The sequence below is a fragment of the Aquarana catesbeiana genome, linkage group LG01 (genome assembly GCF_042186555.1).
Source record: "Aquarana catesbeiana isolate 2022-GZ linkage group LG01, ASM4218655v1, whole genome shotgun sequence".
Taxonomy (NCBI): Eukaryota; Metazoa; Chordata; class Amphibia; order Anura; family Ranidae; genus Aquarana; species Aquarana catesbeiana.
In genome coordinates, this window is record NC_133324.1 from 427,386,043 (window position 1) to 427,410,477 (window position 24,435).

At 42.5% G+C, this 24,435-nt stretch overlaps 1 protein-coding gene across 9 annotated transcripts in view; it reads left to right on the forward strand.

Moving 5' to 3' along the window:
* The window catches only part of LINGO2 (leucine rich repeat and Ig domain containing 2), a 3,171,904-nt gene that overhangs the window by 1,011,997 nt on the left and 2,135,472 nt on the right, over positions 1-24,435 (forward strand). The window contains exon 4 of one of the 9 annotated variants that reach the window (XM_073635777.1): positions 18,093-18,118. The exons of the other annotated variants lie outside the window; for them this stretch is intronic. The gene's annotated coding sequence lies outside the window, so the exon portion shown is untranslated. The remainder of the gene's footprint in view (positions 1-18,092; positions 18,119-24,435) is intronic. 9 annotated transcript variants of the gene reach the window in all.

Genomic DNA, 24,435 nt, shown 5'->3' on the forward strand with positions numbered 1-24,435 from the left:
GCTTGAGGAGGAAGCTTGGTTATGAGGGGTGGAGTTCTGTAGTTGTTTGTGTTCCAGCTTCTGCTGGTAACATGAGTGTAAGGTCACATGACCATAGTTTTATGTTAATAGGGGTTTTACTTCCTGATCGTAGGGTCACATGACCGGGTGTCATGATGTAGATGCCTTGGTTGCTATAGTGACCTATAAGCTTGGGCAGGAAGTAATCCCCTTGACCCCATAGTGGCCGGAGCTGATTGGATGGTGCCCGTGGGAGGTTTTTTATCACATAGGAAACAGTTATTGGGGCTCTATATATATAGATCTGATGTCTTGGACTCCACTACCGCTGATGAAGTCCGGATGTGGACGATACGTGTGCGGGAGTTCCTTGGACATCACTGCAGCCACCATTACTACTTGACGTTATCCTTTGATGCCATTTTACCTTTATCCCAGCACTAGGGTGTAGTGCTGTGTATGTGAGTACTTGACTTTTAATAAATGTGATCTTCTTAGCCACACAGTGTGCACTATGTACTCTTATTTTTATTGCATGCGAACATGATCATCAATTACTGAGTGCTGCCTTTATATCGTGTGACCATCTGCCCATGCAAATCTCCATCTTTATCCACTGAGAGTGGTAAATGCTGTTTTGACCCGTCTGTTAGCTCAGGGGTCCATATGCTGAGGTGAGCGGTTTGGCTAGCTGGTGGTGGCATCATGGATGTATAGCACTGCATGGACTGTCATGAGCACTTAGACCACTACAGAGGAGACCTTTTCTCTTGTTCAATGTTTTTATTAAGATTTACATAAAGAAGAACAATAGCATATAAACATTGGTACAAGGGATACTGTCAAAATCATTTGATTTCTGATCAATATATGAATATATAGTGATATACAATAAAGGTTTAATAAATGAAAAATAAGAGAAAAAAAAAAGGGAAAAAAAAAAACAGAGCGTAAAGTGTATGAGCAATCTATATTCTTAGATATAGTATAAGATCGGGCTAAGAGCCTCTGATCAATTTGTGGAACCTATAAACCATGCCTCCAGACCACCCTACCACCTCAATGGGTGCAAGCTGTGGAAGGGTGGGGGCATTTAAAAACATTTGTTACAATGATAACCTGAGGTAAATGGAATATATTATATATCAGGATCCAGACCTGCATATTTGTAGAATTTGATTGCTCAAAATAAATATACTGATACAATAAATCAAACTATTATTTATAAATAGCAAATAATGTAGTGATAGTAAAAGAGTATCCCAAAAATATGTATCATAGTAGAGAAGAAAGAAAGTAAGAGAATGAAGGAAAGGAATAAGAGAAAGAAAAGAAGAAGAAGAAGAATCTCTCCAGGTGGTGGCCCGTCTCCAACAGATATTTTGACAGTAAGCAATCAAGAATCCTAGTAAGGTAACAGTAATGACTGGTCAAAATCGTAGGAGAAGAAATGTTTAACCCATGGTTGCCAGATTTTGCAAAATTTATTAATGTTATTGTCCTCAATAGCTGTCATTTTGGCATATATGAGGGCTTTATTCATTCTGTGTTTGGCTTCCGCTACAATCAAGGTTTGAGACTTCCAAGCTTTTGCTATAGTTTGCTTGGCTGCAGTGCTAAGATGAATAAATAACTGAAACTGGGTGCGGGTAAGCGTAGTGGGTTTCAAATTTAAGAGTGCCAAAGCTGGGTCTGGGGGAATAGAGGTTTCCAGAGCTTTAGAGGCCATTCCAAAAATATTCTTCCAAAATTCTTGAGCTATGGGCCATTGCCACCATATGTGAAAGTGGGTACCTGGTACTGAACAACCTCTAAAACAGTTAATTGGGTATGTCGGAATAAATTTTGCAATTCTGGCTGGTACTAAGTACCATCGTGCTAAGACTTTAAAATTTGTTTCCAAAGCATAGCAGTTCGGGGAGGAATTCTTAGTGGCTAACCATATATCGGACCAGTCATTAGTGTCAAACACTCGGTTCATATCCTGTGCCCATTTATCTGTATAAGAGGGTAGTGAACCATTATGAGTCTCAGTAAGTTGTTGGTACAAAGATGAAATCAAACCCCTCACATGTGGGTCGCTTTTACAAATACGCTCAAATTGTGTCATTTGATTCATTATTGAGCCTGTGGTAAGAAGTGGAGTATAAAAATTTTTTATTTGCAGATAACGAAAAATTTCAGATCTAGGAAGCCCATACATTTCACATAACACCGGAAATGCATGAATAGCAGTATTGTTACTTAATTGATAAAATCTAATTAAATTCATGGAAGACCATGCAGCGAATGATTTCGGGAATTTCCAAGCTGGATAGAAGGCCGGGTTCCTAAGGAACGAAAGAAGAGGATTATGCGGGGATTGGAGATTACAAGCTCTGTTAAATTTATCCCAATTAGCCAAAGAATGTTTCGTTATGGGATTAGATAGATGTGATCTATGTTGGAGCCATAGCATATTGGCCACAGAAATAGGGTCGCTGTCAACTGACTCAATATGAACCCAAAGGGGTGTTTCTGTCATTGAGTGATATTTAGGAAGGGGTGATAGTTGAGCAGCGTAGTAATAGGAAGTAAAGTGTGGCAGACCTAACCCGCCATTCAATTTTTTGAGATACAATGTAGTTTTGGAAATTCTGGGTTTAATGTTTCCCCAAATAAAAGACATGACTCTACGTTGTGTGAGTCTTAAAAAATATGTAGGTAACAGGATAGGTAATACCCTAAACAAGTATAAAAATTTTGGTAATATAGACATTTTTATAGCATTGATCCGTCCTAACCATGATAATGGAAGAGATGTCCATTGTTTCATATAGCCTGTAACTTGTTTCAGTAAAGGAAGATAATTAGCAGCAAATAGATCTTTAATCAAGGTTGTAAGTTGTATTCCTAAATACGAGATTTAATGGGTAACCCAGTTGAATGGTAATGAGGTTTGGACGTGTCGGAGTTCTGCTTGTGTCAAAGAAATATTTAACACATTCGATTTTGTGGGATTAACAAAAAGTCCAGATACGTGGGCAAATTTGTCCAAAACATTTAGTAAATTTGGGGCTGATATATGTGGATGAGATAAAAAGATAAGAACATCATCTGCATAAAGACATAACTTATGCTGATATCCGCCTAATTCGATTCCTTTAATATCTGGATGAGACCTAATTAGTTGTGCTAGAGGTTCAATCAGGAGAGCGAAAAGCAATGGGGATAGAGGGCAGCCTTGCCTTGTCCCTCTTCTAATGTCTAACATTGCAGATTTATACCCCGCATATTTAATGTATGCCTGTGGGTTATTATACAGAGAGGAGATCCATGTAAGAAAATGATTCCCAAATCCCCATTTTTGAAGCATGTACTGCAAGTATGGCCAGGTGACAGAATCGAAAGCTTTTCTGATATCCAAAGATAATAGGCATGTAGGGATGTGTCTGATTTTAGCTGCGTGAATAAGTAAGAGAGCTCGCCTGACATTATCACCTGCTTGGCGTGTTGGCATAAAACCTGTTTGGTCTCCCTGAATCATTCGACCTATAACATTATTCAAACGAGTCGCCAAGATCTTGGCTAGCAATTTAATGTCTAGGTTAAGGAGCGATATGGGGCGGTAATTGGTCCAAGAGGTAGAGTCGGAACGGGGTTTGGGAATCATTGCTATAATGGAGGTTAGTGTATCAGACCCAAATGAATAACCTTTCAAGATAGAATTAAAGGCCCTGGTCAAGATTGGTGCTAAAATGTGCGCATACTGTTTGTAATATAATGCCGAGAACCCATCAGGACCAGGTCTTTTATGTGGTTTTAATAGTTTAATAGCAGTCAGAACTTCAGGTGCTGTTATGGGGGACTCAAGGGTATCACGTTGTTCCTGGTCTAAGGTAGGGAGCTTTATGTTGGAAAACAGAGTATCTGCTTTTGTTTTATCAAAGTCTTGAGCGGAGGAATACAATTTAGCTAAATTAGAGCGAAATATCTCTAATATTTTTACTGGGTTACTAGTATATCCATCACGGGAGATTTTCAATCTGAAAGAAGTCTGTGCATGTTGTATTGCCTTTAAACTACGCGCCATAGGGGTATCTGGTTTATTAGCTTTAAGATATTGGATATGTTGGCGTTTACGTAGTAATTTATCAGCAGAATCAGTTAAAAAAAGGTCTAGATCAAGACGTGCTTTCTCCAGTTTTGAGTTATTGGCGGCATTCGGGTAAGATTGAAAGGCAACATGGCATTTATTGTAAACAGCCTCAAGCTTTGCAAAAATTAGTTTACGTTCTTTTTTAATTGCTAATGCTTGTTGTATCAATCTGCCCCGAATGACCGCTTTGTGGGCCTCCCACAATGTGAGGGGGAGACATCATTTGTGTCATTAAATGAAAGATAATCAGTAATTGCCTCTTCAATCTCAGTTTTAAGGGATGGATTTGTCAATAAGGAGTCATTAACACACCAAGTTGTGTCGTGTGATCTGGGAATAGTGGAAGCAAAAGTTGTGACAACAGCACAGTGGTTAGTCCATAAAAATGGGATTATTTTAGAGGAAATAATTTCTGGTATCATGCTAGATGGGGCTAAGATATGATCAATGCGTGAGAAAGAGTTATGTGGATATGAATAGTGTGTGAAACATTTACTGGAAGGATTAAGTTCTCGCCAAGTATCTACTAAGTTATGAGTAGAAAGCAGAGATTGGAGAGTCAATCTAGCAGAGCTTGTAAGTGGGGCTGAAGGGGATTTATCCAAGAAAGGAAAAACCGTCGCATTAGAGTCTCCACACAAGACAACCGTACCAAATTTGTGCGTATCAACTAGTTGAAAAAGATGGGATAAAAAAGCTTCTGGGCGTTTATTTGGGGCATAGTAGGATACTATCGTAATGGGAGTATCAGAAATATAGCCAGTGAGTAATGTATATCTACCTTCTGGGTCATTCAACTGTGACACAAGGGTAAAGGGAGTATTGCGATGGAAGCCAATAAGAGTTCCACGCTTTTTAACTGAGGCTGAGGCGGCATAAAATTGTGGGTATGAGGTCTGTGACAGACATAGCCGGGACAGAGGCTGTTGGAGAGGACTGTATGCAAGCCTGTTGCCTTTTGATTATGGGCCCTGGATTTTCAATGGAACAATACTCTTTGTGAGGTGAATGAGAAATCCAGTCTGAACTGTATTAATCGGACTCAGTCGTGTATATATGTATATATTGTATGGGGACTCCTTACTGTAGATTTGTGTCCCTGAAGAGCGAGGGGGGATTCCTCCAGCAGCCCCCTGCTGATAAGACTGATTCATTCTGTTGGGACACATCCTGTGAGGAGATGCTGGTGTTATCAACATGTGTTTATGTTAATTGAGAGAGCTGATCACATTAGCCACCAGCAATGGCTAATAGACGAATGGTCTAGGCTGAGGAGGGGGGGAGATTGTTGTTTGTATTGTTAATTGTATTAATGTGTGAAGCTCGGTGCCCACAAGACTGTCATCTGGTCTGGGTACATTTTGTAGTAAATTAGCTCATGTTAATTAGGTTAGCTTTGAGTCATCCCTGCTGTATAAAGGTCTGTGAGATCTCAAATAAAAAGGTAGTTCTGATGTACTCCAAGACTGGTGTTGTCTAGTTCTTGGGGTTCCTATAGCCAGATCCATTGAACTCGTGTTCCAGAACTTAGGAAGCGGTATATGACGGAAGCACTCAAGCGGAGTGTGGGGCGTTCCGTGACATTGGTGGCAAGCAGCGGGAAAGCTTCCTGAAGTCTGGGACATCCAAACCTCCAACTGGATCCAAGATCAGCATAGCAGACTTCAGTCACCCCAGCGGAGATATGGACCTGGCATCAGAGTTCCCGGGGCTGTTGCGGATCATCCTTTCAACATACACCAGGACTGTGTCTGAGGATGAATACCTGGAGCTCAGGCAGCTGATTCGGGTGGAGCTCTGGATTGCAGCCCTCCGTCTCTCTGGTATAAAACAGGGCAAGTGCTTTCCAACCCAAGAGCAACGGGCCAGTGACCAACGGGCATTGCGGATGGCATTCCTGGGAGAGCAGCCCCAGGAGCAATGGGTGACTGAGTTGGACAGGTTGGTCCAGCAGGAGATAGAGCTGGACAATCATTATCGGGCTCTGCAATGGTACGCAGAGGAGGGATATTTAGGGGAGACGACAGAATGCTCTCCGGAGGGATATGACTTTGGCGGCCCTGGATTGCTGTGGGAGAACCTTACAGATCTTTTTATGTTTGGCGATGAAGGGGAACCTGACCTTGAGGACATGAGAGACTATAGAGAGTCTATGCTCGGTCTTGCAGGGGTCTCAGAGCTCAAACCTGATCTGGACCATTTGCTAAGGAAGGAACAGCATCTGGAAAGGGCATACAGGAAACTGCTAGAACAAGTTCAGCAGCATGCCAGAGAATCGGCAGTGGAAAATCCGGAGATTGCCGTCCCCAAACCTGAAGTGCTGACAACAGGGCAGAGATCTGCTAACCTCTGCCCAGAAATGATAGCATCTTCTGGGTTCCATGGACAGGAGATGGTGAACCTATATCCCCAGACATCAGTTGCAGAGACATGGGATTTGATAGACTTTTCTGCTGAGGAAGAACAACCTGATGAGCCTCCAGCAGAAGAGCTGCTATCAGGGCCAAAGTTCACTGTGTTCTGCCCAGCACCAACAGTGGCTTCAGCCTTCTTGAGAGAAGAGGTAGTCGGCCTTTCTCCCACAACACTGACAGGGACATGTGATTTTCTGCCAGCAGCATCTATGGAGTTAAAACAAACTTCTCCAGCTGAAGATCTGGTAACTGAACAGAGGGTCCAAGACCTCTGCCCCACACTTTTACCAATTCCAGAGACTGGGGATTTAATAGACGTTTCTGTAGAGGAGGAACCACCTGGCAAACCCCCAGCAGAAGTGCTGGCAACCGGACAGAGGGTCCAAGACCTCTGCCCCACACCTGCAGCAATTGTGGAGGCTCAGGCTGAGAAGATGGCAATCACTTCCCAGCAGCAGATACAGGGGGAGAAGGGAGAGGAGGTGTGTGTTGTCCCTCCCCAACAGTTGGCCAGGGTGGAGGAAGTGGGCTTTCCTCCCCAGCAAAGATCCGTGTACCTGGGAGACAGTACCATCGACATGTCGTCTCAGCAACCAGATGAGGGAATGGAAAAGGAAACAGCCGGCTCACCTCCCCAATGGCAGCTACACAGTTTGGGAGTGGAGGAAGCCAGCCTCCTGCCCCAACAGTTAGCCGGAGCAGAGGATGCGGAGTCCCCAGCAGAAGTGCTGGCAACAGGGCAGAGTGCTACCAACCTCTGCCCAGCACCGGCAACAACTACAGAGTTCCAGGGAGGCGGGGCAGTCGGCCTCCCTCTCCAACAGTTAGCTGGAACAGATGGTGTGGGGTTTCCAGCAGAAGGGCTGGCAACAGGGCCGAGGACTGCTGGACTCTGCCCTCAACTAGCAGAGGATGGATTTCCTGTGAAGGTGGATGGGACTTCAGTCTCCACCTGTATACCCCAGGGATGCTGGGCAGTGGGCCCCGATCCCCAACAGCATGACAGAGTGAGCCCAGACACCCTGTCTTCTCTCCAGCGGCAGAAAGGATTCCAGGGAGAAGAGCCAGTCCAGGCCTCTCCCCAGCGGCAGATATGTTCTCTGAGAGAGGCAGAGGTTGGCTGGGTGAGTGATACTCTGTTTGGAATAATTTATTTGGGGTACTGTGTGGGTACAGGCAGTAGAGGACTGGAGCTGTTTACTAACTTCGGAGTCAACCCGTCTGGGGTCTCCTCCTGTGTTAGTCTCCTGCCGAAAGGGGAGAAATGTGACAGACATAGCCGGGACAGAGGCTGTTGGAGAGGACTGTATGCAAGCCTGTTGCCTTTTGATTATGGGCCCTGGATTTTCAATGGAACAATACTCTTTGTGAGGTGAATGAGAAATCCAGTCTGAACTGTATTAATCGGACTCAGTCGTGTATATATGTATATATTGTATGGGGACTCCTTACTGTAGATTTGTGTCCCTGAAGAGGGAGGGGGGATTCCTCCAGCAGCCCCCTGCTGATAAGACTGATGCATTCTGTTGGGACACATCCTGTGAGGAGATGCTGGTGTTATCAACATGTGTTTATGTTAATTGAGAGAGCTGATCACATTAGCCACCAGCAATGGCTAATAGACGAATGGTCTAGGCTGAGGAGGGGGGGAGATTGTTGTTTGTATTGTTAATTGTATTAATGTGTGAAGCTCGGTGCCCACAAGACTGTCATCTGGTCTGGGTACATTTTGTAGTAAATTAGCTCATGTTAATTAGGTTAGCTTTGAGTCATCCCTGCTGTATAAAGGTCTGTGAGATCTCAAATAAAAAGGTAGTTCTGATGTACTCCAAGACTGGTGTTGTCTAGTTCTTGGGGTTCCTATAGCCAGATCCATTGGACTCGTGTTCCAGAACTTAGGAAGCGGTATATGACGGAAGCACTCAAGCGGAGTGTGGGGCGTTCCGTGACAAGGTCGAAAGGAACTTAGGGTAAACTTTGTCTGTAAAATGGGTTTCCTGCAAACATATGATATGTGCTTTCTTAGCTGTAAAGGAGCGCATAGCCTTTGTGCGTTTATGTGGGATATTAAACCCTTGTACATTTAAAGATAAAATATTTATGGGGGCCATAATAGTGTCAGAGATATTATTATATCATGAGGAATATAATACCTACCAAGAACCAGGACCACCACCTGAAGAGATAAAAGAGAGAAAAAAGAGACAGAGAAAAAAGTAAAATAATAAAATTGAACTACCCTAGAATAGGGACCAAATATCGCTAATTCGTGACAGAACAATAGGGTGTGGGAACATCTCGAGAGAGTAAACAGAAGTCTCCGAGAGGCTCCAGGGCCACCAACAGAATCCCACATAAAAGCAGGGGTCTGAAGGTGGTAAAGGGGGCAGCAAGAAATTCCTAAAGGAAGATCAACACCGGAGAACCACAGGGGTTATATAAGTAATTAACACTAAAATAGAGCATTTTTAATCTATGTGTAACAATAACTACCAACTTCACTCCAATCAGCAAAAAAGAAAGGGAAAAAAAAAAATAAAAAATTATTTTTTTATTATACCTGTATATATGCATATATACATACACACAGATATATACAAATGCATATGCATACACTCACATACACACATGCACACGTAAACACAACCTCATGAGAACCTGAAAAGAGAAAAGACAAAGGTAATTAATGAGGCCAAAAAGAGTGGTAGTTTGGTTAGAAAGAGGTATAAAAAAAAAAAAAAAAGAAAAGGACCATCAAAAACGAACAAGAAACCAAATATAAGAAATATCAGGTGAGCTAGTAGAGCCCAAAACTCTCTAAAAAGAAAAAAAGGGAAAAAAAGTGAGAGTCCAGCAAAAATTGTTACTTTGTTAATGTCAATAGAAAAGTGTATAAACCAGCACTGAGTACTGGGATCAAATAATGAGTTGTGATCTGGAAAAAGTGTATAAGTCAGTCCATGGAGTCTTCATTAGATGGCGTTGAATTTTCAAATCGTCCACGTTTATGGATATTCTGGCGTGAAGAAGAAGAGGGATTGTTGAAGCCTGCTGCTGTATTTTGTGGAGAGGAGCTGGAGGCCGATCGTCTACGATGTTGCTCTTTAGGTGTAGTTTTATCTGCAATACCCATTTCAACCATAGCCGACTGCAAGTCCTCTGAAGAGCGACAAACATACTTGGTTCCAAGGTATGTGAATCGAAGAGAAAAGGGAAATCCACATTGATAGGTGATTTGATTTTGTTGTAGCACCTGTAATTGAGGTTTGAGTGCTCGCCTCTTTGCTACTGTGAGTGGGGAAATATCTGCAAAAAGCTGATACACATGGCCCTGGAAATGCAGAGAATCTTTCCCTCTAGCAGCTGAAAGTAATTGATAATTACATAAAGATCTTGTGAGCCACAAATGGATTGATGCCTATAAAGTGAATCCAAATGCTTCAATCAGCTGCACACACTATCCACGTTTCATATCGTGTATGTGACAAAATCAAAATAAGTAATTGTGTATGCGCTAGGTAAAAATAAATAACGTGATAAAAATATGGATAACACCAAAAATTAATATCGTAGCGTAAAATATATAAATCACGTTAAAAATATGCAATAATAATCAGTGCCATTCATTTGTGAAAACCAATAAATGAATATATATTTAAATAATCTATAAATCACGTTAAAAATATTCAATAATAATAAGTGTTATTCATTTATAAAAAGCAGTGAATAAATATATATAAATACACCATGCAACATGCAAAACGTGAAAAAATCCAAGTGATGATGAAAAAAAAAATGAATATTATTGAAGTGTCCAAAAATTCAATAAAAATAATCAATAAAATAGGGTATATAAAGTGCAGGCATTAGTGTCCAAAAAATATATATATAGGCATTCCTCATGTTCTTCCTATATGGTGTGCAAAATACGGCATGCTTTGGTGCCCTCCAGTGACCCCCAATAGCTCATGCGCTCACCACTGAGCGTGTGACACAGTGATTAAACCGTGTCTATACACGCAGTGGAGCCACTCCTGAGCTCATATAGGATCTGTTGGGAATGATCTGCACCTCTCTCAGATAATCATCAATGGTAACATATGTAGGAAAGAAAGAAACTCCATAGTGTAATACCGTCAGAGATTTATTAAATTATAAAACCACTTCCCTCCAGGAGGGTACTCACAAGGTATGGGTGCGTCAGTGCACCATCCTATCCATAGTGTAATACACAGGGATACAGGAACAAAAGTCTGGCGTGCGGTGTGGTGTGTAATCCTCTGCTTGTCTGTAGCTCCGTCCTGCCCCTCCCCTACGCGTCTTCGGCACAGGGATAGCGTGCCTTCATCTTTGGTTTTATAATAATGAAATTTGGCAGTTATGTCTCTAGGGGGGCCATTAGTTTTGCGAGGAGCTAAAGCCCTGTGCACTCTGTCCATTTCCAGTCTATCCACAGGAATACCAGGCTGTAATTCCTGGAATAGAGCTATCATGGTGGCTTGAAGATCAATGACAGTCTCAGGGATTCCCCTAATTCGCAGATTCGATCGTCTGTCTCTGTTTTCCTGATCCTCTAAACGTGACTGAAGTATAATATTTTCCTCTTTAAGGTTCTCAAATTCAGAGATAAAGTGCTGCGTGTGGCTATCTATTTCATCCACTCTTAATTCCAACTCACTGTTCTCTGACCCAGATCCCTTATCTCCTTTGTCAATTTATGAGTAATGTGATCTGAAGTTTGTTTGAGGGCTTTCTGTAGCATACGTTCAAATGTTTTAAACATGTCAGATTGAATCACAGTCTGTGAGCCACCTGTATCAGAGTCAGACTCAGCGGTGAAATCCTGGGTCTTTACACTGTGTGGCAGTGTTTTCCTAGTGTGCGGTATAGAAGGCTGTGAGGTAACTGCCGCCGCTAGGGATGAGCCGAACACCCCCCTGTTCGGTTCGCACCAGAACATGCGAACAGGAAAAAAGTTCGTTCGAACATGCGAACACCGTTAAAGTCTATGGGACACGAACATGAATAATCAAAAGTGCTAATTTTCAAGGCTTATATGCAAGTTATTGTCATAAAAAGTGTTTGGGGACCTGGGTCCTGCCCCAGGGGACATGGATCAATGCAAAAAAAAGTTTTAAAAACGGCCGTTTTTTCAGGAGCAGTGATTTTAATAATGCTTAAAGTCAAACAATAAAAGTGTAATATCCCTTTAAATTTCGTACCTGGGGGGTGTCTATAGTGTGCCTGTAAAGGGGCGCATGTTTCCTGTGTTTAGAACAGTCTGACAGCAAAATGACATTTTAAAGGAAAAAACTCATTTAAAACTACCCGCGGCTATTGCATTGCCGACAATACACATAGAAGTTCATTGATAAAAACGGCATGGGAATTCCCCAAAGGGGAACCCCGAACCAAAATTAAAAAAAAAAAATGACGTGGGGGTCCCCCTAAATTCCATACCAGGCCCTTCAGGTCTGGTATGGATATTAAGGGGAACCCCGGCCAAAATTAAAAAAAAAAATGATGTGGGGTTCCCCCTAAATTCCATACCAGACCCTTCAGGTCTGGTATGGATTTTAAGGGGAACCCCGCGCCAAAAAAAAAAAAAAAAACGGCGTGGGGTCCCCCCAAAAATCCATACCAGACCCTTATCCGAGCACGCAACCTGGCAGGCCGCAGGAAAAGAGGGGGGGACGAGAGTGCGGCCCCCCTCCCTCCTGAACCGTACCAGGCCACATGCCCTCAACATTGGGAGGGTGCTTTGGGGTAGCCCCCCAAAACACCTTGTCCCCATGTTGATGAGGACAAGGGCCTCATCCCCACAACCCTGGCCGGTGGTTGTGGGGGTCTGCGGGCGGGGGGCTTATCGGAATCTGGAAGCCCCCTTTAACAAGGTGACCCCCAGATCCCGGCCCCCCCCCTGTGTGAAATGGTAAGGGGGTACATAAGTACCCCTACCATTTCACGAAAAAAGTGTCAAAAATGTTAAAAATGACAAGAGACAGTTTTTGACAATTCCTTTATTTAAATGCTTCTTCTTTCTTCTATCTTCCTTCATCTTCTGGTTCTTCTGGCTCTTCTGGTTCTTCTGGTTCTTCCTCCGGCGTTCTCGTCCAGCATCTCCTCCGCGGCGTCTTCTGTCTTCTTCTCCTCGGGCCGCTCCGCACCCATGGCATGGGGGGGAGGCTCCCGCTCTTCTCTTCTTCTCTTCTTCTTTTCTTCTTTTCTTCTCTTCTTCTCTTCTTCTTCATTTTCTTCTCCGGGCCGCTCCGCAATCCATGCTGGCATGGAGGGAGGCTCCCGCTGTGTGACGGCGCTCCTCGTCTGACAGTTCTTAAATAACGGGGGGCGGGGCCACCCGGTGACCCCGCCCCCCTCTGACGCACGGTGACTTGACGGGACTTCCCTGTGACGTCACGGGGAATGCCACAGGGAAGTCCCGTCAAGTCACCGTGCGTCAGAGGGGGGCGGGGTCACCGGGTGGCCCCGCCCCCCGTTATTTAAGAACTGTCAGACGAGGAGCGCCGTCACACAGCGGGAGCCTCCCTCCATGCCAGCATGGATTGCGGAGCGGCCCGGAGAAGAAAATGAAGAAGAAGAGAAGAAGAGAAGAAAAGAAGAAAAGAAGAAAAGAAGAAGAGAAGAAGAGAAGAGCGGGAGCCTCCCCCCCATGCCATGGGTGCGGAGCGGCCCGAGGAGAAGAAGACAGAAGACGCCGCGGAGGAGATGCTGGACGAGAACGCCGGAGGAAGAACCAGAAGAACCAGAAGAGCCAGAAGAACCAGAAGATGAAGGAAGATAGAAGAAAGAAGAAGCATTTAAATAAAGGAATTGTCAAAAACCGTCTCTTGTCATTTTTAACATTTTTGACACTTTTTTCGTGAAATGGTAGGGGTACTTATGTACCCCCTTACCATTTCACACAGGGGGGGGCCGGGATCTGGGGGTCACCTTGTTAAAGGGGGCTTCCAGATTCCGATAAGCCCCCCGCCCGCAGACCCCCACAACCACCGGCCAGGGTTGTGGGGATGAGGCCCTTGTCCTCATCAACATGGGGACAAGGTTTTTTGGGGGGCTACCCCAAAGCACCCTCCCAATGTTGAGGGCATGTGGCCTGGTACGGTTCAGGAGGGAGGGGGGGCCGCACTCTTGTCCCCCCCTCTTTTCCTGCGGCCTGCCAGGTTGCGTGCTCGGATAAGGGTCTGGTATGGATTTTTGGGGGGACCCCACGCCGTTTTTTTTTTTTTTTTTGGCGCGGGGTTCCCCTTAAAATCCATACCAGACCTGAAGGGTCTGGTATGGAATTTAGGGGGAACCCCACGTCATTTTTTTTTTAAATTTTGGCCAGGGTTCCCCTTAATATCCATACCAGACCTGAAGGGCCTGGTATGGAATTTAGGGGGACCCCCACGTCATTTTTTTTTTTTAATTTTGGTTCGGGGTTCCCCTTTGGGGAATTCCCATGCCGTTTTTATCAATGAACTTCTATGTGTATTGTCGGCAATGCAATAGCCGCGGGTAGTTTTAAATGAGTTTTTTCCTTCAAAATGTCATTTTGCTGTCAGACTGTTCTAAACACAGGAAACATGCGCCCCTTTACAGGCACACTATAGACACCCCCCAGGTACGAAATTTAAAGGGATATTACACTTTTATTGATTGACTTTAAGTATTATTAAAATCACTGCTCCTGAAAAAACGGCCGTTTTTAAAACTTTTTTTTGCATTGATCCATGTCCCCTGGGGCAGGACCCAGGTCCCCAAACACTTTTTATGACAATAACTTGCATATTAGCCTTTAAAATTAGCACTTTTGATTTCTCCCATAGACTTTTAAAGGGTGTTCCGCGGCATTCGAATTTGCCGCGAACACCCCAAATTGTTCGCTGTTCGGTGAACTTGCGAACAGCCAATGTTCGAGTCGAACATGAGTTCGACTCGAACTCGAAGCTCATCCCTAGCCGCCGCCATCTTGGAAGACTGTCTGGCCGGCGCTTCTTTAGCCATACCAGCTTTATATTTTAGTTTTGGGCCCCGCAGGACCATAATAGGGATACCTGAGGGCTCTAGGAAGTACCAGCTATCGCTGTGTATCGTTCGCAGTGCCGCTGGAACCTGTAGTCCTCCGGTGCAATCGTCCCAGGAGCGGAGCTCTAAGATAGCATTACCGCTCTCCTAGGCAGCCCCGCATGCGCCCTCGAGGAGACCTTTTCTCTATCAACTTTTGGATTTAAATTTAAAGGGACTTTTATTAGTAATATTTTAACTTCTGGGTATAGCGCTGCACTGCTTTATTTATCCTATGTACTTTGAGGTTTTTTATGTTTACCTTCAGTGTTCAGCTGCTTGTATTTTTAAATATTGGATTTTTTGCGCTGACTTTATTTTATTTATAACATCCCTAATGACCCTGTATAAGGCCAACTATATCCCAATTTTAAATAAGATTAAGGAGAAGATGAGTATTTTGAGATATAGATCCCTTTCATGGCTAGGGGGAATAAATATATTAAAAATAAACATCCTTCCTAAGTTAATATATATCTTCCAAATGATACAAATTACTGTACCTCAGGAATACTTTAGGAAACTGAGATCTATCGTATTAAAATATGTATGGGCACAAAAACGACCAATGAACTTCTATGCCGTGCTGGCAAAGGGGTAGAAAAATGGGGGGCTAGCAGTACCCGCTTTTAAAAAGTACTATCAGGCAATTACTATTTCACGAATAGCGGATTGGATACTGTCAGAAACCATGAAGTCAGACCGAGACAGAAGTACAGTTAAATCACACTTGTTTAATAATAAAAGTAAATAGAACAAATGTAGTCAAAACATAGCCAGAGTTCAGGAACCAGAATGAATAGTCAGACAAGCCAAACATCAGGGAGCCAGAGATGAGCGTAGTAAAACACGTAGTAAAACAGCAAGCAGGATCTGGAGCCAGAAGGGATGTCAGCCAAGCAAGTCTTTTAACAGGAATGCAGGAGATGATCTATGATATTGACTAATGCGAAGGCAGAGATTCTCTGGACTGGACAGCATAAGTAGGCAGGACTGACGAGCAGGATATCATCAACAGCTGAATAACTGTGGAGAGATAGCAGCTGGTAATTAGCCGACAGTGGCCAGCTCAGAGAAGGAAGAGCTGAGCCCAGCCCTGATAGATACATAGTAAGGAATTGACACAAAGTAAGGTGGATTTAGGTAAAATGATCTGGATTCCACGGGGTTACAAAGAATTAGCTAATAGCACAAATTCACTGACTAGAAACACTTTAAGGGTATGGGATGGCCTGTGTGGGTTACATAACTGGGAATATAATGCACCTTTAATTTCATAAGCCAGGTAAAGAAGATTATTTGAATTTTGTTAGATGGACAAAAAAGAGGTTATACAGTTACAAGACGTGATGAAGGGGAAAAGAATTTGCACATTTTTTTAAAAATAAGACAAAAATGGGGAAATATCCCGTTAGATAGATGGAGGTATACACAATTATTGCACTTTTCACAGTAACTACCACAGCCGCTATGGGGGAAAAGAGAACCTAAGATCAATAGAAAAGCTGTTTTGCTCCCCCTACCCATAAAGCAAAGTATATCTAAAAAATCCAAGATATTGGTAAAGGAAACAGAACCTGTATACCCACCATACCTAAGGTAAATAGGAACAGGAATTGAGGCCCAGAGATGAGGAAAAAAGGAGGAAGGTTTTGAGATTGGCATGTTTCTCATCGATCGATGCCAAAACAATAGAGATGTGTTTTAAGCTCTTTGCCAAATGGCACAACACACTGCAGAGGGCACGAGGGTTCGGTGCAGATGTGCCCTCAACATGTTAGAGGGGATGCAATGCCCTGGGGACCTTAGCGCATCTGTAGTGGGAATGTACAAAAATACAGCCGGAAGGAAGAAGGATTGTTAAGGCAATTTATCAAATTACAGGAGAACACATACAAGCAGAACCATGGAGCTGTTTGGTCCATGACACAGAGAAAATGGGAGCACAATAAAGAAATACTCTAGTGCAACACTTATTAAATGCAGCTAAAAGCCTTATACTGAGATACTGGCGAATATAAAAAATCCCAAGTATGCGTGAATGGGTTGCAAAAATCGATTGGGTGAGATCTATTAAAGAAACAATGTACAAAGGAGAGGACTCCCTAGAGAAATATAAAATTATATGGGGTATGTGACTGAGTTTAACCTCTTCAGCCCTAGAAGATTTTACCTCCTTCCTGACTAGAGCACTTTTTGCAATTCGGCACTGCGCCGATTTAACTGACAATTGCGCGGTCGTACGACGTTGCACCCAAACAAATGTTATGTCCTTTTTTTTCCACAAACAGAGCTTTCTTTTGGTGGTATTTGATCACCTCTGCGATTTTAATTTTTTGCGATATAAACAAAAAAGAGTGACAATTTTGAAAAAAAGCAATATTTTTTACTTTTTGCTATAATAAATATCCCCCAAAAATATATAAAATGTTTTTTTTCCTCAGTTTAGGCCGATATGTATTCTTCTACATATTTTTGGTAAACAAAATTGTAATAAGCATATATTGATTGGTTTGCACAAAAGTTATAGCGTCTACAAAATAGGGGATAGTTTTATGGCATTTTTATTATTATTTCTTTTTATTAGTAATGGCGGCGATCTGTGATTTTTATCATGACTGCGACATTATGGCGGACACATCGGACACTTTTGACAGTATTTTGGGACCATTGTCATTTATACACGATCGGTGCTATAAAAATGAACTGATTACTGTGTAAATTACACTGTCAGGAAGGGGTTAAACACTAGGGAGCGATGAAGGGGTTAAGTGTCCTAGGGAGTGATTCTAACTGTGGGGGGGTGGGCTTCCACTCACATGACATCAATCACTGCTCCCAATGACCGGGAGCAGTGATCTCTGTCATGTCACAAGGCAGAATGGGGAAGTGCCTTGTTTACATAGGCACGTCCCCGTTCTGCGGCTCTGTGACATGATCGCCCGGATACCCACAGACATTGAGTCCGCGGGTCCTATGGGCAAATTTAAGCATCCCAGAAATAAATGACCAAACCGCCTCTGCTGTATGTGTGATTTATACAATTGCCATACATTGTAATATTGTGTAGGTCCAGCAGGGCCATTCAGTCTGTCCATATTGACTCTCCTATTCCCAGTCACCATATAGTGATGTTATGAATTTTCTAACTGTTTCTAATCAAATCTCTTTCTAATTTCTAGTGAATGATAGATGACTAAGCATAGAGGGAATATGTACTGTATGTACTGTACTTGTAGGTATGAATGAACCTAAAAAATTGCCCCCTGCCAGAAACAAAGTAATCTGGGTTGTATCCACATCCATGCAATATAACTCACTCATGTGTATACCTTTACATTATACATTTTTATCCCCCCACATTGATTGTACTAAGTTTGGTGTTGTAATCATAAAGCACAAGGTAGTTCATGTTCATGTGTTTAATCGATTAACACAAAATATTTTTTTTTCCCTCTCATTTTTGCATGCAGCTTACATCAGTATTAGGCAGTTAATGGTAAGCAAAAATAATGTTATTTGCCACAATATACTTAAAGAAAAACTTTCTATTCACCATTATTTTAACAATATTTTATGAAAGGAAATTTACTTTCAAACTCAGTCCCACTATAACTAAAACAACACATCCATACAGAGCTATAACAGCTGTTTGTAATATTCAAATATTGACTTTTAGCTGACTATAATACACGGAGAGAGATTAGCTGTGTGACTTTTACAGCTTTATTCAACCCTTCATTGCTGCATCCACCTTTTCTTGCTCTGTGCATTTTCAAATGAGGTATGTTTACACCAAAAAATAGTGACATGGTTGATAGCTTCTACACAACTTTGCCGAGGTCCTTGGACTGCATTTAGCTTGGCCACACCTGCAGTATGGCATGTTTGGAGATAGATGGCAGCACTAGACACAGAGATACAGACAGAGATTCAGATGGAAGATGCAAAAGGACTTTTGGACAAATGTTATTGCACGGGTAAGTCATGATTACATGTGCCACCTCGTGGTGGATTTAGGGAAAAAAGGCGTTCTGTATTATACATATATTTTTTAATTAGCACGCATTTGCCCACAAAATAAAAAAACACAGATTACATACCCTAATACATTGTGATCTTTATAAATGTTCTTAGAATAATTTAGAGGCATTGACCACATTAACCAGTCCAATTTACCTTTACCCTTTTATAGAAAAGGGGGATTCCAGCTTATACCATGTTATCGAAAAAAAAAAAAATCATTCAACCATTTATTGCTTAGTATTTATATATATTAGACATGAAATTCAGCTATCCATTTTAACGTGCTGCCTTAATTTATAATTCTTTATTTTGAATGTGTTTGCATATTAACACTGGTATAGGAAAGTGGCTTAAGAGGTTTTTATATGTGGATGTATTATTCCCATTTGACTTATACCATGTTATGCTATGTTGGACAAGACAAAGTTGCCACAACAACACACTGGGGGTTATTTACTAAAGGAAAATCCACTTTGCACTAAATGTGCACTTGGAAGTGCAGTCGCTGTAAATCCGAGGGGGACATGCAAGGAAAAACAGCATTTTATCTTGCACATGATTGGATGATAAAATCAGCAGAGCTTCCACTCATTTCAGATCTACCCCTTAGATTTAGAGCGACTGCACTTCCAAGTGCACTTGCAGTGCAAAGTGGATTTGCCTTTAACCCCCATAGTTTTAACTCCTTTACAACCGACAAACACATATATGTGGTGGCAACAGGGCATGCTTTATTGCCCACACGCTGCACATATGTGTAGCTGGACAGCAGATGTTTCTCTGCTGGAAACGTGCTTATAGCACATAGATTGAGTGACTGAGAGATCGATCAAAAGACAGCAGGATCAGCTCCCAATCATGTGACCACTGTAATAGTCAATCACAGTGGTCATGTGATTGGTCGATCCTCCTGCCCCCTTGGCATTCAGGCATGTCAGGCTTGGGGGTGGGGGTTTATGAAAGGGTTAAATGTAATTTGGAACATTCACATTTTATATTGTATAAAAGATAACATTTTGTTAGATCCTATTAGAAACATTTTCAGATTAGAAAACTTCTCTAAAAAAGCAACAAAATGTGTTTAGCATTTTTATAAAGGCATGTGTAATTAAATGTAAACATAAACTACCTGCAATCCATGTTGTATGATTTTAATTTGTTTTCCATAATTATGTATTTTGTCAAGGAAACCTTAACCTGGCTATTTACAGGAGTTAATCTGTTTACAACAGGAAGCTGCTTTTAAATGCAATGCATTGTAATAAAAAACCATTGAAAAAGGAGTATGTAATCTCATAGCATTCCTTCAGTAAAATACATTATAGATTTTCAGACTGATAAGCAGCACCAAGGTTATGTATCTTTCTAAATTAAAGGATTTGCAGCATGTTTCTCTAATTTGACAATCCAATGTGAAATTGATACTAAAAATTGATATCCTCTGGATGAGTCTATTTTAGGACTATGATATATCTTGCAGGCTTTTATGCCCTTGGTTCTCCTTGTGCTGTACAGTATCTTCTATCATACAGCATGCTGATACCAAGCTGTCCGATAAATGGATAGGATCCTGCTACATACAAAGTAAGACAGACACTAAATATAGCCAGATTAAACATATCTTTTCTTCTAAACTATGCTGTCCTTTTATTTGAATATTTAAAAGTAAGTGCAGTTTATGTCATGCCTTAACCACTTCAGCCCCGGAAGATTTGGCTGCTCAAAGACGAGGCCATATTTTGCGATACGGCACTGTGTCACTTTATCTGACAATTGCGTGGTTGTGCGACACTGTACCCAAACAAAATTGACAAAAATTCCTTTTTTCCCACAAATAGAGCTTTCTTTTGGTGGTACTTGATCATCTCTGCGTTTTTTATTTTTTGCGCTAAAAACGAAAAAAACACAATATTTTGTACTTTTTCCTATAATAAATATCCCCAATTTAAAAAAAAAATATCCCCAATTTTTTTTTAAAAAAGTTAATTTTTTCCTCAGTTTAGACCGATATGTATTCTTCTACATATTTTTGGTAATAAAAATCACCATAAGTGTATATTGATTGGTTTGTGCAAAAGATATAGCGTCTACAAAATAGGAAATATTTATGGCATTTTTATTATTATTTTTTTTTTTTTACTAGTAATAGTGGTTATCAGCTATTTTTATTGGGACTGCGACATTAGGGTGGACAGATGGGACACTTTTGACAGGTTTTTGGGACGATTGACAATTTAACAGTGATCAGTGCTATAAAAATGCACTGATTACTGTGTAAATGTCACTGGCAGGGAAGGGGTTAACACTAGGGGGCAATCAAGGGGTTAACTGTGTTCCCTTATGTGTATTCTAACTGTAGCGGGATGGGACTGACTAGAGCAGATGACAGATCATTGTTCCTAGCTAGTATCATTGCTACCTTCCATCTAAAAACATTTGTTGTCTGGCATGCAGACGAGGAAAGTCACAGTGAAGCCACATTTCATGATTTGCAAACTTGTTCTAAGTCCCGGTCTCAGAAAGAACCAAAGTCAATAGATCACCTTGATAGCCATGAAACAGGAATTTTCAGAATGTGGTGGACATTAATGATAGCCCCATAATCACACTCCACCACTAGATCAAGCATGTCTTTTTCCCCACTGCTGCCACATTCCTCTTTGCCCCACTGCTACAAATTAACCTTTCATTTTTTCCACATTCTGCCCATCACCACAGCTGGCTTTACCTATCAGTATCCATATTTGTCTCACTCTGCAGCCACATTGTTTATTCCTCACCATGGTGGCTTCCCTCCTCCACTGTGAATGTGCAGGCCAGTCAAGTTCCCTCACCCCAAACTCACTCATCCGTATCTTTATGGACCTTGCTTTGGGCACTAGTGCAAATCATTTGGTGGAGGGGGATTATGGTGTGGGATTGTTTTTTAAGGGTTGTGCTTGGCCCCTTAGTTCCAGTGAAGCGAACCCTTAAGGCGTCAGCATACCAATATATTTTGGACAATTTCACACTCCCTAATTTGTGGGAACAATTTGGGGATGGCCCCTCCCGTTCCAACATGACTGCGCACCAGTGCACAAAGCAAGGTCCATATAGACATGGATGAACGCGTTTGGAGTGAAGGAACTTGACTGGCCTGTACAGAGTCCTGAACTCAATCTTATAGGATACCTTTGGGATGAATTCGAGCGGAGACTGTGAGCCAGGTCTTTTTGTCCACATCAGTGCCTGACCTCACAAATGTGTTTCTGGAAGCATGGTCAAACATTCCCATAGACACGCCTAAACCTTGTAGACAGCCTTCCCAGAAGAGTTAAAGCTATTACAGCTGCAAAGCGTGGGCCATCTCAATAATGAACTCTACAGACTAATGCCCCATACACACGGTCGGACTTTGTTCGGACATTCCGACAACAAAATCCTAGGATTTTTTCCGACGGATGTTGGCTCAAACTTGTTTTGCGTACACACGGTCGCACAAAGTTGTCAGAATTTCCGATCGCCAGCAACGCGGTGACGTCAAGCACGTACGACGAGACTAGAAAAGGCCAGTTCAGAACCAAGCGCGGCACCCTTTGGGCTCCTTTTGCTAATCTCGTGTTAGTAAAAGTTTGGTGAGAGAGACGATTCGTGCTTTTTCAGACTCGTGGCTTTCAGATCGTTTTCTGTGGTTCAGTTTGTGCTTGTGGGTTTGTATCTGCTCTTCAGTGTGTGCAAGCAAGTTCCGCGTGACTTTAAGTAGTCATTGTGTTCTTGTTCGTTTGTTACTGTTTTTCAGGTCGCTCTTCACAGGCCTTGCTGTTCTTCAGTGCGTTCTGTTACTTCGTTCTGAGCAGCCGACCGTTTTCTAGCCATGTTGTGTATACGTACTCCTCGTAGAGTTCGTGCTGTGCGGGGGCTTGGTGTTGGGATCCTGACCTTGACACAAGTCCAGTCCATGAACAAGGTGGGGAGGAGTTCATGGACCAAGAATTGGTTGCTTCAGCGTGACCAGTTCTCTCATATGCCTTTGCTCCGTGAGATCCATGAGAATAATCCTGATGATTTCAGGAACTTTCTCAGGATGACGGACCCCGTGTTTCACCGTTTGTTGGCTTCGCTGACCCCCTATATCAGCAGGCAGGATACCTGCATGAGGCAAGCCATCACTACGGAGCAGAGGCTCATCGCTACCCTGCGGTACTTGGCGACAGGGAGAAGTCTGCAGGACTTGAAGTTCTCTACAGGCATCTCCCCCCAGGCTCTGGGGATCATTCCCAGAGACCTGTTCTGCCATCATACAGGTCCTGCAGAAGGAGTATATGAAGGTAAGATTTTTATCCTTTAATATCACATTTTATTGTATTGAATGTTTGATAATATATCGTATTTCTTTCCTCATTCCCTAATTACCATGATTGTAATATGCTGTGAATGTCCCTTTTGTCCTCATGCATGCTGGATTTTTCTGTAATTAATTTTTTAGTCCTTCATACAGATTGGCCTTCAATAACCTCCCCAGCATGTTCTCCTGCCCCTATATTCACCTCATGTAGTCACTTAACAATGTATTTTATCAGCTCCATAGTAGTGCTTTACCCCAAACACCCCCTAAAATGTTTAGAAATGTGATTTGTGCTTTAAATTCAGGCAGAGTGCCCGAGACTTTTTTTTGTGGTGTCCCCAAATCATTTTTATTAACCCTCCCTCCCCCAACTGCTAAGTCAGCTGATCCCAATTCTCTATCTATCCTCAATCATCTATCTGCTGACTTTGCCAAACCCATACACACTATACCCATCTCTTTTGTGCTCAGATTTATGGATGAATTACCCAAAGCATGTAGTGCAAGGGCCTGCCTGTATACTTTCAAATGGTACTGTTTAAAGTTTTTCTATCCTATTATTATCTTGACAGGTAATAGCAGAATGTCCAAATGTCCTCAAATGTGTACAGTGTGTATTTATATCTTTGTATTATGGCACTTCTTACCTGTCCAGTGGGCTGCCAATAGTGTAACTAAGGAGGGGCTGTTCCAAGTAATACCCTGTATTTAGGCATTCATCTCTCAATGAAGTGGAGAGGGTTACCTGTCCAAGATTTCCCCCCCCATAATGTTCAAAATGGCCCATGAGAGGGGGGTGGAGGGGGAATATGATAGGTGTACCTTATACTTTGGTGTTGTTAAATTCCCCTTAATAAATGCTATCTGGAGGTTGGCCAAGAATGTTTGTGTCTAATCTGCTTGCCATGTTTATGTGCAAAATATTAATTTATTTTTGTTTTCCTCAACAGTTTCCTTCCACGCCACAGGAATAGCAGACTGTGGCCTCCCACTTTGCCCAGCGGTGGGACTTTCCTAACTGCGGAGGGGCAATTGATGGGAAACACGTCCACATCGTCCCACCACCCAACTCAGGGTCGTACTATTTCAACTATAAGGGGTTCAAAAGTATTGTGATGTTGGCGGTGGTGTCGGCTAATTACGACTTCTTGTATGTGGACGTGGAGAAGAATGGCCAGATGTCCGATGGTAGAGTCATCGCCCAGACGGAGTTCTGCAGGCGTCTCCAGAATGGCAGCTTGGACTTGCCACCTCCAGAGGACAATGTGGAAGGACTCCCATTCGTCTTCGTTGCTGATGAAGCGTTTGCACTGGGGGACCATCTTATGCGGCCATTCCCTATGAGGACCCTCACCCCGGAACAGAGGGTTTTTAATTAGCAGAGCCAGAAGAGTGGTGGAGAACACATTTGGAATCCTGGCCAGCCGGTTCCGCCTATTTCTGACACCCATCCATATGGCGGAGTA